General features: G+C 41.5%; 1 non-coding gene across 1 annotated transcript; it reads left to right on the top strand.

Moving 5' to 3' along the window:
• Positions 1-7824: 7824 nt before the first annotated feature.
• LOC143432463 (5.8S ribosomal RNA) lies at positions 7825-7979 on the top strand. Its single transcript, XR_013103034.1, has one exon. It is a non-coding gene; the product is annotated as a 5.8S ribosomal RNA (ribosomal RNA).
• Positions 7980-14555: the final 6576 nt, after the last annotated feature.

Genomic DNA, 14555 nt, shown 5'->3' with positions numbered 1-14555 from the left:
GCAATAGAGTTCTAATGTTTCTTAAAACGCGATATCGCATCTCATTCCTATGTTTCATGATGAGATATAATAATCATTGCGGAGTGTCATGTATACCTCGTATTCACTTCAAAGGAATGTAAATGCGACACTTCCATGCTAGCAAATAACGTTTGCAGATGTCTACGTATATTAGCAATAGAGTTCTAACGCTTCTCAAAACGCGATATCGCATCTCATTCCTATGTTTCATGATAAGATATAATATACATTGCGAAGTGTCATGTACATCTCGCATTCGCTTCAAAAGAATGAAAATGCGACACTTCCATGCTAGGAAATAGCGTTTGCAGATGTCAACGTATCGTAGCAATAGGGTTCTAATGTTTCTTAAAACGAGATGTCGCATTTCATTTCTATGTTTCGTAATAAGATATAATATTCTTTGTGGAGTGTTATGTATACCTCGTATTCACTTCAAAAGGATGTAAGTGCGACACTTCCTTGCTAGGAAATATTGTTTGCAACTGTCTGCGTATCGTAGCAATAGATTTCTAGTGCTTCTTAAATCACGATATCGAATCTCATTTCTATGTTTCGTGATAAGGTATAATACTCATTGCGAAGTGTCATGTATACCTCGTATTCACTTCAAAAGAATGTAAATGCGACACTTCCTTGCTAGGAAATATTGTTTGCAGATGTCTACGTATCGTAGCAATGGAGTTCTAATGCTTCTTAAAACGAGAAGTTGTATTTCATTTCTATGTTTCGTAATGAGATATAATATTCATTGTGGAATGTTATGTATACCTTGTATTCACTTCAAAAGAATGTAAATGCGACACTTCCATGCTAGGAAATAGCGTTTGCAGATATCTACGTATCGTAGCAATAGAGTTCTAATTCAACTCAAAACGCGATATCGCAACTCATTCCTATGTTTCATGATAAGATGTAATATTCATTGCGAAGTGTCATGTATATCTCGTATTCACTTCACAAGAATGTAAATGTGACACTTCCTTGCTAGGAAACATTGTTTGCAGATGTCTGCGTATCGCAGCAATAGAGTACTAATACTTATTAAAACGGGATGTCGCATTTCATTTCTATGTTTCGTAATAAGATGTAATATTCATCGTGGAGTGTTATGTATACCTCGTATTCACTTCAAAAGAATGTAAATGCGACACTTCCATTCTAGGAAATAGCGTTTGCAGATGTCTACGTATCGTAGCAATAGAGTTCTAATGCTTCTTAAGACGCGATATCGCATCTCATACCTATGTTTCATGATGAGATATTATAATCATTGCGAAGTGTCATGTATACCTCGTATTCACTTCAAAAGAATGTAAATGCGACACTTCCATGCTAGGAAATAGCGTTTGCAGATATCTACGTATCGTAGCAATAGAGTTCTAATTCAACTCAAAACGCGATATCGTAACTCATTCCGATGTTTCATGATAAGATATAATATTCTTTTTCGAAGTGTCATGTATATCTCGTATTCACTTCAAAAGAATGTAAATGCGACACTTCCATGCTAGGAAATAGCGTTTGCAGATGTCTACGTATCGTAGCAATGGAGTTCTGATGCTTCTTAAAACGAGAAGTCGTATATCATTTCTATGTTTCGTAATAAGATATAATAATCATTGTGGAATGTTATGTATACCTCGTATTCACTTCATTATAATGTAAATGCGACCCTTCCATGCTAGGAAATATTGTTTGCAGGTGTCTACGTATCGTAGCAATAGAGTTCTAATGTTTCTTAAAACGCGATATCGCATCTCATTCCTATGTTTCATGATGAGATATAATAATCATTGCGGAGTGTCATGTATACCTCGTATTCACTTCAAAAGAATGTAAATGCGACACTTCCATGCTAGGAAATATTGTTAGCAGATGTGTACGTATCGTAGCAATAGAGTTCTAGTGCTCCTTAAATCACGATATCAAATCTCATTTCTATGTTTCGTGATAAGGTATAATACTCATTGCGAAGTGTCATGTATACCTCGTATTCACTTCAGAAGAATGTAAATGCGACACTTCCTTGCTAGGAAATATTGTTTGCAGATGTCTACGTATCGTAGCAATAGAGTTCTAATGCTTCTTAAAACGAGAAGTTGTATTTCATTTATGTGTTTCGTAATGAGATATAATATTCATTGTGGAATGTTATGTATACCTCGTATTCACTTCATTAGAATGTAATTGCGACCCTTCCATGCTAGGAAATATTGTTTGCAGATGTCTACGTATCGTAGCAATAGAGTTCTAATGCTTCTTAAAACGCGATATCGCATCTCATTCCTATGTTTCATGATGAGATATAATAATCATTGCGAAGTGTCATGTATACCTCGTATTCACTTCAAAAGAATGTAAATGCGACACTTCCATGCTAGGACATAGCGTTTGCAGATGTCTACGTATCGTAGCAATAGATTTCTAATGCTTCTTAAAACGAGATGTCGCATTTCATTCCTATGTTTCGTGATAAGATATAATATTGATTTTGGAGTGTTATGTATACCTCGTATTCACTTCAAAAGAATGTAAATGCGACACTTCCTTGCTAGGAAATATTGTTTGCAGATGTCTACGTATCGTAGCAATAGAGTTCTAATGCTTCCTAAAATGAGAAGTCGTATTTCATTTCTTTGTTTCGTAATAAGATATAATATTCATTGTGGAATGTTATGTATACCTCGTATTCACTTCAAAAGAATGTAAATGCGACACTTCCTTGCTAGGAAATATTGATTGCAGATGTCTACGTATCGTAGCAATAGAGTTCTAATGCTTCTTAAATCCCGATATCGCATCTCACTTCTGTGTTTCGAGATAAGATATAATATTCAGAGCGAAGTGTTATGTATACCTCGTCTACACTTCAAAAGAATGTAAATGCGACACTTCCATGCTAGGAAACAGCGTTTGCAGATGTCTACGTATCGTAGCAATAGAGTTATAATGCTTCTTAAAACGAGATGTCGCATTTCATTCCTATGTTTCGTGATAAGATATAATATTGATTTTGGAGTGTTATGTATACCTCGTATTCACTTCAAAAGAATGTAAATGCGACACTTCCTTGCTAGGAAATATTGTTTGCAGATGTCTACGTATCGTAGCAATAGAGTTCTAATGCTTCCTAAAATGAGAAGTCGTATTTCATTTCTTTGTTTCGTAATATGATATAATATTCATTGTGGAATGTTATGTATACCTCGTATTCACTTCAAAAGAATGTAAATGCGACACTTCCTTGCTAGGAAATATTGATTGCAGATGTCTACGTATCGTAGCAATAGAGTTCTAATGCTTCTTAAATCCCGATATCGCATCTCACTTCTGTGTTTCGAGATAAGATATAATATTCAGAGCGAAGTGTTATGTATACCTCGTCTACACTTCAAAAGAATGTAAATGCGACACTTCCATGCTAGGAAACAGCGTTTGCAGATGTCTACGTATCGTAGCAATAGAGTTATAATGCTTCTTAAAACGAGATGTCGCATCTCACTTCTATGTTTCATGATAAGGTATAATATTCATTGCGAAGTGTCATGTATACCTCGTATTCACTTCAAAAGAATGTAAATGCGACACTTCCATGCTAGGAAATAGAGTTTGCAGATGTCTACGTATATTAGCAATAGAGTTCTAACGCTTCTCAAAACGCGATATAGCACCTCATTCCTATGTTTCATGATAAGATATAATATTCATTGCGAAGTGTCATGTATATCTCGTATTCACTTCAAAAGAATGTAAATGCGACACTTCCATGCTAGGAAGTATTGTTTGCAGATGTCTACGTATCGTAGCAATAGAGTTCTAATGCTTCTTCAAACGCGGTATCGCATCTTACATCTATGTTTAATGATAAGATATAATACTCATTGCGAAGTGTCATGTATACCTCGTATTCAACTTCAGAAGAATGTAAATGCGACACTTCCATGCTAGGAAATAGCGTTTGCAGATGTCTACGTATCGTAATAATAGAGTTCTAATGCTTCTTAAAGCGAGATGTCGCATTTCATTTCTATGTTTCGTAATAAGATATAATATTCATTGTGGAGTGTCATGTATACCTCGTACTCACATCACAAGAATGTAAATGCGACACTTCCATGCTAGGAAATAGCGTTTGCAAATATCTACGTATCGTAGCAATAGAGTTCTAATGCTTCTTAAAACGCGATATCGCATCTCACTTCTATGTTTCATGCTAAGGTATAATATTTATTGCGAAGTGTCATGTATACCACGTATTCACTTCAAAAGAGTGTAAATGCGACACTTCCATGCTAGGAAATAGCGTTTGCAGATGTCAACGTATCGTAGCAATAGAGTTCTAATATTTCTTAAAACGAGATGTCGCATTTCACATCTATGTTTCGTAATAAGATATAATATTCTTTGTGGAGTGTTACGTATACCTCGTATTCACTTCAAAAGGATGTAAGTGCAACTCTTCCTTGCTAGGAAATATTGTTTGCAGATGTGTACGTATCGTAGCAATAGAGTACTAGTGCTCCTTAATTCACGATATCGAATCTCACTTCTATGTTTCGAGATAAAGTATAATATTCATTGTGGAGTGTTATGTATACCTCGTATTCACTTCAAAAGAAAGTAAATACCACACTTCCTTGCTAGGAAATAACATTTGCAGATGTCTACGCATCGTAGCTTTAGAGTTCTAGTGCTTCTTAAATCCCGATATCGCATCTCACTTCTGTGTTTCGAGATAAGATATAATATTCAGAGCGAAGTGTTATGTATACCTCGTCTACACTTCAAAAGAATGTAAATGCGACACTACCTTGTCAGGAAATAGAGTTTGCACCTGTCTACGTATCGAAGAAATAGAGTTCTGATGCATCATAAAACGCGACATCGCACCTCATTTTTATGTTTCATGATAAGATGCAATTCTTTGCAACGCGTTAATTATATCTCGGCAGCACTTCAAAAGTATGAAAATTCCACAATTCCTTGCAACGGAATAGCGTTTCTAGATGTCTAGATGTTTCTAGATGTTTCATGATAAGTTGTAATATTCAGTGCAAAGCGTTATGTATATCTGGATAATACTTCAAAGGAATGTAAATCCCACACTTCCTTGCTACGGAATTGCGTTTATAGATGTCGACGTATCGATGCAATAGAGTTCTAGTGCTTCATAGAACGTGATATCGCATCTCATTTCTATGTCTCATGATAACATGCAATATTCAATGTAGATCCTTATGTGTATCTTGTCTACACTTCGAAAGAATGTAAATGCCACACTTCGTTGCTACGGAATAGCGTATTTAGATGTCTACTTATCGAAGCATTACAGTTCTAATTCTTAATAAAACGCGATATCGTATATCATATCTATGTTTCATGGTAAGATATAATTTAGTGCAATGCGTTATGTATACCTCGTCACTATTTCATGAGAACGTAAAGCCCACACTTCCTTGGGACGAAATAGCGTTTCCAGATGTCTACGTATCAAAGCAATATAGTTCCAATTCTTCATTAGACACGAAATCGTATCTCATATCTATGTTTCATGGTAAGATGTAATTTAAAGCAACGCGTTATGTATATCACGTCTACACTTCAAAAGCATGTAAACCCCACTGTACCTTGCTGCGGGATAGCGTTTCTAGATGTCTACGTTTCGAAGCAATAGTGTTATAATATTGCCACCATTGTGGCGCTGCGGAGGACTCGGCGCGGCACACTCTTCAGGAGTGTCCTGCCTGGGAGGTGCCGCGTCGGGCATTAGCGGCGGAGATGGGTACAGACCTCTCGTTGCCGAGCATCCTGTCTGTGATGCTTGGTCGTGGGAGCGTCGTGCGGGCCATGATCTCCTTTTGCGAGGAGGCCATGGTCGCGAAGGAGGCCGCCAAGCGTGTCAGGGAGCAATCCCTGCCCGACGCTGCTCAAGGAGTCGACGTCGTAGACTTTTGCCCCGTTTCGCCTCACGGTATGGGGGGCTTCTACTTTAGGGTGGATGTCGCTCCTAAGAAACCTTCGCGGGGCGGAACTTCGCCACCTTCCCCGCGCCTGCGTGTCATGATGGTGGCCATTACGCCTCAGGGGCCACGATTCGGCATTTGTCGGGCCGTGGTATCGAGTCTGACGCACCCGGGGCACCCAGTGCGTCCGGCCCACGCCTGGCCCGAGGCATCGACGACGCCCGTGCGGTGTGGACCACTTAGGTCGTGCCCCACGTCTTTGCACGGGTGTCGTCCGGGGGGCGCGTTCGGTCCGATTGGGGGATTTTTCCGAACATTGCACGCGTCCTCCGGGACGGGAGTAGTGGCCGCGTGGCCCAGCCATTGCTCATTCCTCAGACGGGGTAGTGTGTCTTGTCGACCACACTCCTCTCGGGGAATGGGATCCTCCCAGTCACCATGGAGGACCCCGGCGCGGCAGGGGACCGGACTTGTTCGTCCAGAGTTCCCGGTCCCCTCCCAGCAGCGCCGAGATCGATCACCGTGGGATTTTAGCCGGTAAGTGTCCGGCATACCCCCGGAGTTCCCCAGCTCCGGGAGATCCATGAGGATTTCCCCACGTTAAAAAAAAAGGCTAGGTTTAGGTTTGGTTTTATTAGATGGGGTTCAAGTTATATTAGGTTCAAGTTATTCTGGGTTCAAGTTATACGGGTATCGAGTTTAAAGTTTATGTTATACGGCGTTTGATTTTAAGGTTCAAGTTATACGGGGTTTGATTTTAAGATTGAAGTTATACTGGGTTTGAGTTTAAGGTTCATGTTGTACGGGGTTTGAATTCGTGCTAGGAGCGTGCGTTGTGTCGTCGCGCGTAACCTGTTAAAGATGGTCGATAGTACCATTCCTTTCGGAGGGGACGATTCGTCGGGAATAGCCCCGGTTGTCAAGAGTCTAAGATACCCAGCGACCTTTCGAAGTTGCGAGCTTTCGAATCATTTATGCTCGCTTCGTGTCGTCGGGTGAATATATAGACCGCTCGAGGCTGTGTTGGGCGAACGGTAGAGTGTCCTAACGAATGTACGGATTTTTTTTCGTTTACCTGAGCCTTGTTGGAATCGAAACGACTGGATGGTATTGGAATTTTGAAGAGACCGTTGTCGTCGTTGTTCGTTCGGAGGGGACGATTCGTTGCTCGCACCAAGCCTCGTTGTCGAGAGTCTGAGCAAAACCTGCCGTTGCGAGATTGAATAATTTTATACTCGCTTCGTGTTGCCGGGGAAAGCTTTTATAGACCGCCTCGAGACTGTGCATGAAGGCGACGAATGTCCCATCGATGATAACATTATTATGTTCACTCGAATGAGAGCGTCCTGCCGATCTTGAAAGCAATACGCCGCTGTGTGTTTGGTTTTTTTTCTTCTTAGTTCGACGCGCGCGTTCGTTCCAGAGGGGACGATTCCGCGTTGCCCGTTGTCCTCGTTGTCGAGAGTCTGCAATCCCGCCGTTGCGAACTCGAACAGTTTATGCTCGCTTCGCGTTGTCGGGAGGAAAAAGACCGCCTCGAGACTGCTGGTACAAATTCGGAGGAGTCCTAACGAATTTTTGAAAGATTTTTTTTCTTCATACCTGGACGCGCGTGTGCATTTTTCGTAACTTTGAGGGAGACCTTGCGCGCCAACCACTGGCATATGCGTTTCATCCGTAGGACCGATATATCGTGTCGCCTCGAACTCCGTCGAGAGGTGAAAACCGCCACGGTTCGGCGACGCCCGCGTCTCGTTCACCGGAGACGATTGGGTATCGACTTGTTCGAACTTTAGTACCAAGAGACTTAAAGATCAATAAAATATACATATACGATTACCCTGAACGGTGGATCACTTGGCCCGTGGGTCGATGAAGAACGCAGCTAATTGCGCGTCAACGTGTGAACTGCAGGACACATGAACATCGACATTTCGAATGCACATTGCGGTCCACGGATACAAATCCTGGACCACGCCTAGCTGAGGGTCGTTCCCGTAACCAAAATACTGCTTGCGTTGCGCTTCGTCGAATCTGTTTTCCCTACGGTGCTCGAATCTGCTCGCCGTCGTTCATTCTCGATTTAAATTACGAACGTTTCTTAGTTCGGGCGGCACCGAGAAAAGGAGGAAGAGAAGCGATACACGACGTACGAGCGATCGTTGGACGCTCGTCTGAGTCGTCCGTGACCGTGCCGAGGCAATCTGCGATTGGCAACGTGTGTGCGCGTGCAGGGTGCGTAAACGTGTTCATGGAACTGGACGGTGTGTCAATTAGGAACACGCGTGAGTTCTTCGTGGCGTCGTGAGTCGTCCGTTAAACAGGCGACCGCCCACGGGGAACCGCTTTGATCGTGTTTCGATTGCCGATTTTGTTCCGTGTTCCGAATTCGCACACCCGCCACACGCATCGCCTTCACCTGCCTTTAGCGCACGATACGAACATGCCGCGCGCTCGACGTCGTTTAAAATGAATTTTTTTTCATGCCGCAAGAGCGCGGATGAATTCTCGGTCGAGAGAGAAGAGATATATAAGAAAGAGAGCGACATCGTCGTAACGCGAGAGATGATGATGCGCATCCGATCGTTCGAAGTTCTCCTCGTACAGCCCCAGGGTGTTCGATCAGAATAACCCGTTATCTCTGTTCTCTCCGCGTGTGTATAACATGTTCCGCGAGGGAAAAAAAAGATCTCTCACGCGGAACGTCACTCGGACATAGGCCGTCAATGCGTTGTAATGTCGTAACGTTATTCGTGAGGGCGCTCCAACTCGGCCTGTCCTTCGTTCTGAAGGATCAGGGTAATAAAATCGGGGGAAAAGGAGCCGCTCCGTTTCGATCTCTGCGTGTAACGCGCGGAAGGTGGAACCGTTGGAGAGTATAAACGGTGTTGATCGTTCGCAGCTACGACGATAAAGAGGACGGATGTTAAAGAAACGCCGGTAACTTGGTCGTCTAGCGAGAGTCTCGTATTTTTTTTTATATTTTTGACGAATCTTATATAAAAGAAATACCGACACACGAAAGACATTGGCGAGGTGTATAAAACGCTTCGACGAGAACAACAACGAAGAGGTGCGTGTAGTTCTTCTTGCCGGTTTCTCGAGCGGTAAATCAAAGGATCGCTGTGTCGGAGATGGACGAAAGTTCTTTTCGTCGTCTGCCGTCCCCGTTCGCCGATGCTCTCTCCTCATCTTGTATATATTATACATACGAATCTCCTTACCTTCTCTCCGCAAGCGAGTTCGATGGCACGAATGAATTTCGTGCGTCACGTAGAGACGACCTCAGATTAGGTGAGATTACCCGCTGAATTTAAGCATATTACTAAGCGGTGGAAAAGAAACTAACCAGGAATTCCTTAGTAGCTGCGAGCGAACAGGAATGAGCCCAGCACTGAATCCCGCGGTTCCGCCACTGGGAAATGTAGTGTTCGGGAGGATCCGTTTATCCCGAGACAACGAACCGCGTCCAAGTCCATCTCGGATGGGGCCATTTATCCACAGAGTGTGCCAGGCCCGTAACGACCGGTACGCGTTTCGGGACGATCTCTCCTTAGAGTCGGGTTGCTTGAGAGTGCAGCCCTAAGTGGGTGGTAAACTCCATCTAAGACTAAATACGACCACGAGACCGATAGCGAACAAGTACCGTGAGGGAAAGTTGAAAAGAACTTTGAAGAGAGAGTTCAAGAATACGTGAAACCGTTCATGTGTAAACTTGAGAAACCCAAATGATCAAATGAAGAGACACATCGACGACGATACGGGCTCTCGATGGCGCGCGATGCCCCGGTGGTACCCTCGCGGTTCCACAGTGAACGGCACGCCGTCGTCGGCGAACGTTCCGATGATATAGTCGTGTACTTCTCCCCTAGTAGAACGACGCGACCCGTTGCGCGTCGGTCTACGGCCCGAGTGAGCGCCTATAGCTTCGCAATCTTGCGCACGCGGCAGACCCTCGGTCGCCTGCTCGGCTGCGGACGGTACTCGTACGGTATCGGACCGCAACCAATCCATTCTCGACTGTATGTGCGCCTAGCCCGCCGCAAGCTCGGTCAGACTACCCGGTGGAACAGATTTTGCGCCGGCGCCGGGCTTGGCCAGCTGTTAGCAGGCGGTGCCTCGACTGCCTTGGTCTCGAGGTTCCTTGAAATGGGGAACAGTCCCCATTCTGGTGACAGGCTACGGCTTCTTCCTTCTAGACGGAGTCATCGGTGCGAGGGAGGCGGGGATGGGAACTCGTAGATGGAAACGAGAAGGCGATGCAAAATGCGAGTGAGACAGAGTTGCTCGTTGGTATAAGCGAGACAGCGATGCGTATTGGCGTGAGTGAGACAGAGGTGCTCGTAGGTTCGAGTGAGCGCGTGCACTAGCACGCACGCGAACGCTGCTGGTTGCTGGATTTGCAGGCGTGTACGGCAGGTTGCCTGCGTGCGCGAATTGATGCTGGAGGCGGCAAAGAGGCTGATGGGTGGCAGGCGCTACGCCTGACGTCACCTTACACTCTAAAAGAATGTAAATCCTACAGTTCCTTTCTACGGAATATCGTAGAATACGGAATATCGTATCTAGATGTTTACAAATCTATGCGATACAGTACTAATGCTTCATAAAACGTGATATCCCATTTCATATCAACAGTTCAAAGTAAGTACGTAGGTTGTAAAGCTCTATGCATCGCGTTATGCTTATCTGCTTCTACCCTTAAAAAGAATGTGAACACTACACTCCCTTGCAGAGGGATAGCGCTTTTAGATGTCTACTTGCCTAAGCAATAGAGTTCTATTGCTTCATTCAACGCGATGTCGCATCTCATTTCAATGTTTCATGATAGGTTGTAATATTCAATGCAACGCGTTATGTTTATCTCCACCTACACTTCAAAATAATGTAGATCCCACACTTCCTTGATACGAGATAGCGTTTCTGAATGTCTACGTATCGAAGTAATAGAGTTCTAATGCTTCATAACTCCAACGTTTCAAAGTAAGAAAGTTGTATTCTTCTATGCATAGAGTTATGCCTGTCTGCTTCTACGATTTGAAAGAATGTGAATTCTACAGTTCTATGCAACTAGATGGCGTTTTATAGTGTCTGCATGTCAAAGCAGTATATTTCTAATGCTCCATGCAATGCAATAGCACATCTCCTTTCAGCGTTTCAATGTAAGTAAGATGGAATCCTATATGCATAGCACTATGCTTATCTGATATTATACTTCATTAGAATGTGAAGTCCGCCGTCCATGCAACATAATTGTGCTTTAATGGGTCTACTTGTCAATGCAATAGAGTTCGTAACCTGCATGCAATGCGATAGCGCATCTCTTTTTAACGTTTCAAGGTAAGTAACCTGTAACCTTATATGCATAGCAATATGCTTATATGCTTCTACACTTTTAATGAATGTCAATAGAAGGGATCCATAAAGCGGGATCGCGCTTCATAGTTTCTACGTGTCAAATAAACGTATTTCCTTGGTGGTATTCCGTATTCCGAAGGTGGTAAAGTATGTAACATGTTATCTTCTATTCATGTTATTATACTCGTGTGCTCCTACACAGCAACCGATTGTGAATTCTGCTGTTTCTTCCAGCGGAATGGGGTTTCATATTGTCTGCTCCTCAAAGCAACCTAAAGATACCTAAAGCATTACACCATGCGATTGCACATCTCATTTCAACGATTCAAATTAAATAATAAGCTGTAAGCAATTATGCAGGGCATTATACTTATCAGCTTCTATGCTTTATAATGCTTCGGAATGCGAGGAGAACCTCAACCCCCCCTTAATTACCTAAAGAGAAGTCAAAAATCCAGCGGCCCTGCAGGTGAGACACCCGAGTGGACGAGAAGAGGTGATCGCCGAAATCCACTGATCGATGGCCCCGAACAATACCGAAGCGTACAGCCCGTCCCACCAAGGAGCCCAGAGGAGGATTCAGGAGACCTGAGGACCACCAGCGAATTCAAGGAAACTAAAGAAGAAAACGTGAGAGCCCATTAAGTATCCCGCGACCCGAGTGTGTGTACACGGCTAGGCGTAGTCGAGAGGAGTAGAATTTCGAAGTTTCGAGCATTGTTTCGCCCCAAGTTTCCCGGGGTCGTGTAGTCTATTTCTTTGGTGCTTTCTGAGCAGCTGGCGCCCAAGAAAATATAGTTTCGCAGTTTCGAAATACCTCCCCGTTTCGGTGATTATTTTTGCGTTCGCGAGCCCGCGAAATGTTGTACGTGAGTGGATACATTGTAACGATAGATCGCTTTAGATTGAGGTACGTTTTACACCTTAATGCATTTGAATAATTAACCCCTACGAGCTTCCCTGACTTACTGTAGATAGGTTTCCGTCACAACTGATAGGGACCATCACTTTACATAGATATATAGAACACACATAGCTCTAAACGTAGAACTGAGAGTTTGAGAACTTCCTTTGAAACGTTGATAGTGAGGAGATCCATCGGATTTTATAGAACTTCAGAACTTACTTGCTATGAAATGTAGGCAGATAAGGGCCATCGCGTTACTTAGAACTTTAGAACTTGCTTACTTCAACAAAGATTTCTATTGGCTTCGTCCGTTCTTTTAGAAGAGTTTTTGATAAACCACTTACTTTTCACGTTCGCAATATTTTTAAAAGTACGCGAGGTGTAATCGTTTAAGTTTTAAAATGATTACTTAGTGTTGATTATTATTTAGTAACTCGGATATAAACGTGTCTGCATAAGATTTAATCTATATGTTTATAAGCCTGAAATTTATGCAGTTTTTTGTTAGTAACTTATTGCTCAAACGGCAAAGATTCAGACCACTTCAAAATGGTTGACTTTCATCAATTTTCTTAAAAATTGAAACAGTGTCCAACTACTTGCTTTAAAGACTGTAATTAATGTTTTCAGAATATTTTAACCCTTATAGGTGAATTCTGGAATTGAAATTGAATGTTTGATTTATCTAACTCCTGTTTAGAACATCTTTCTTTCGGAATGTTCAAGTATTTTTCATATTCGTAATTATTGAAAATGTTTTGCTTCGTTCTCTAATTTAATATTTAGAATTTCCTCAGAAATATTCTTTATCGTAGTGAACTATATAATTGCAATTAGAATTCTTTATGAAATAATAATAACAGGGAGGTATGTATCCATTCTTGTAGTTTTGTAAAGAGTATTTAATCTCACTATTTAAAATGAAACATTAACATTTGTTTACAACCTAATGGAATTTAATTACCTTTTGATTCAAATTCACAATGTTAATCTTCCGTAGTTCAACAATTGTGAGCTGTCCTCAGGAATCGCAGCTCAGTACTTATAAAATGGACGACAAACGAACAGCCTAACCAATTGTAATCAAACCGATTTTTCAATACCAATATTATCATATTTAACTTATCCTGCAAACTACTAAGATGCCCTTCGAACAGTGTTTATTCACTTGCTTCCACCACTGTTTACAATACGTATGTTTAATTTACCATCAAAACTGTAAGTATTATCGTCTTCTTTATTTTTTGTAACCTTCAATGGCTTCATGTTACAGGTCGTTGAACTCATTTTAAAATGCTCTATCGTATTACGGAAGAATGAACATACCAATTCATTTTAAAAAATGAAGGTAACCATCAAATGTCCAACATACCTCCACTTACAAAAAAACTATTTTCATCAACGGATGGGCGCTTTGTTCTGTGCAATTTTATATCAACAAAAATTTCTATGAAACTTAGAGCTTCAAGGATATCTGAGGTGCTAATTATTATTATCTCACGCTGCATATTGTTATGGATGTGTCCAACAAGGCAACGATGAACAAAGTTAGATTTAATATTACGATGTTTAATATATTCCTTATAATGTATTTGTTTTTCTCTAATTTAGCTATAAACAGTGTTCCCGTTGTCAGCAGATAAATATATTTGCTTTAGAATTACAAGAGCCGACAATATCGAAAGTAGAATATTTCTTTACTCCGCTGACCGAATCACTGGAAACGTTAACTAAAGTGCGTGCCTTTCAAAACAGTCAGATGCAAATTACGATACAACGTTTCGAAGAAATGGCACCTGTCACTCTTCTTTAATTTTCGTTTTTTTAATCAAAGGAAATTTAATTGAAGTATCCGCAAAATTTAAGGACAAAAAAGTTATTATAATCTTATGTAACATATATGATGGTGATAAACGATAAGTATATGGACCTGAGAATAGAAAGTAGTGAGCAGAAAAAGAAACTGATAGAACTGCAAAGTAGATCGATATATCTCACAAATGATGCTTCTACGTCCATAAAATCTGCTAAATAAAGACCTATTGCAAATACCAGGTATAATCAATATTACTTCTGCTCAAAAACTATAACAGAATTGGACCGAAATGGATATAAAACAGGGATTTATGTATTCAAAGAGAAAAAATGTATTACTTACGTTTGCAGAGATCTCACTAATTCAGGCTTCTTATCGTACAGAACTAATCATTCATTTAACATGGGAAGGGGTCGAGGTATAGTAAAATATTCTCATATTTCTTAGCCTCGTTCGATACGTCAATTGGATCATGTAAAACATCGAA

The sequence above is a fragment of the Xylocopa sonorina genome, unplaced genomic scaffold (assembly GCF_050948175.1).
Source record: "Xylocopa sonorina isolate GNS202 unplaced genomic scaffold, iyXylSono1_principal scaffold0288, whole genome shotgun sequence".
Classification (NCBI taxonomy): domain Eukaryota; kingdom Metazoa; phylum Arthropoda; class Insecta; order Hymenoptera; family Apidae; genus Xylocopa; species Xylocopa sonorina.
This window is presented reverse-complemented; position numbering and strand designations above follow the sequence as displayed.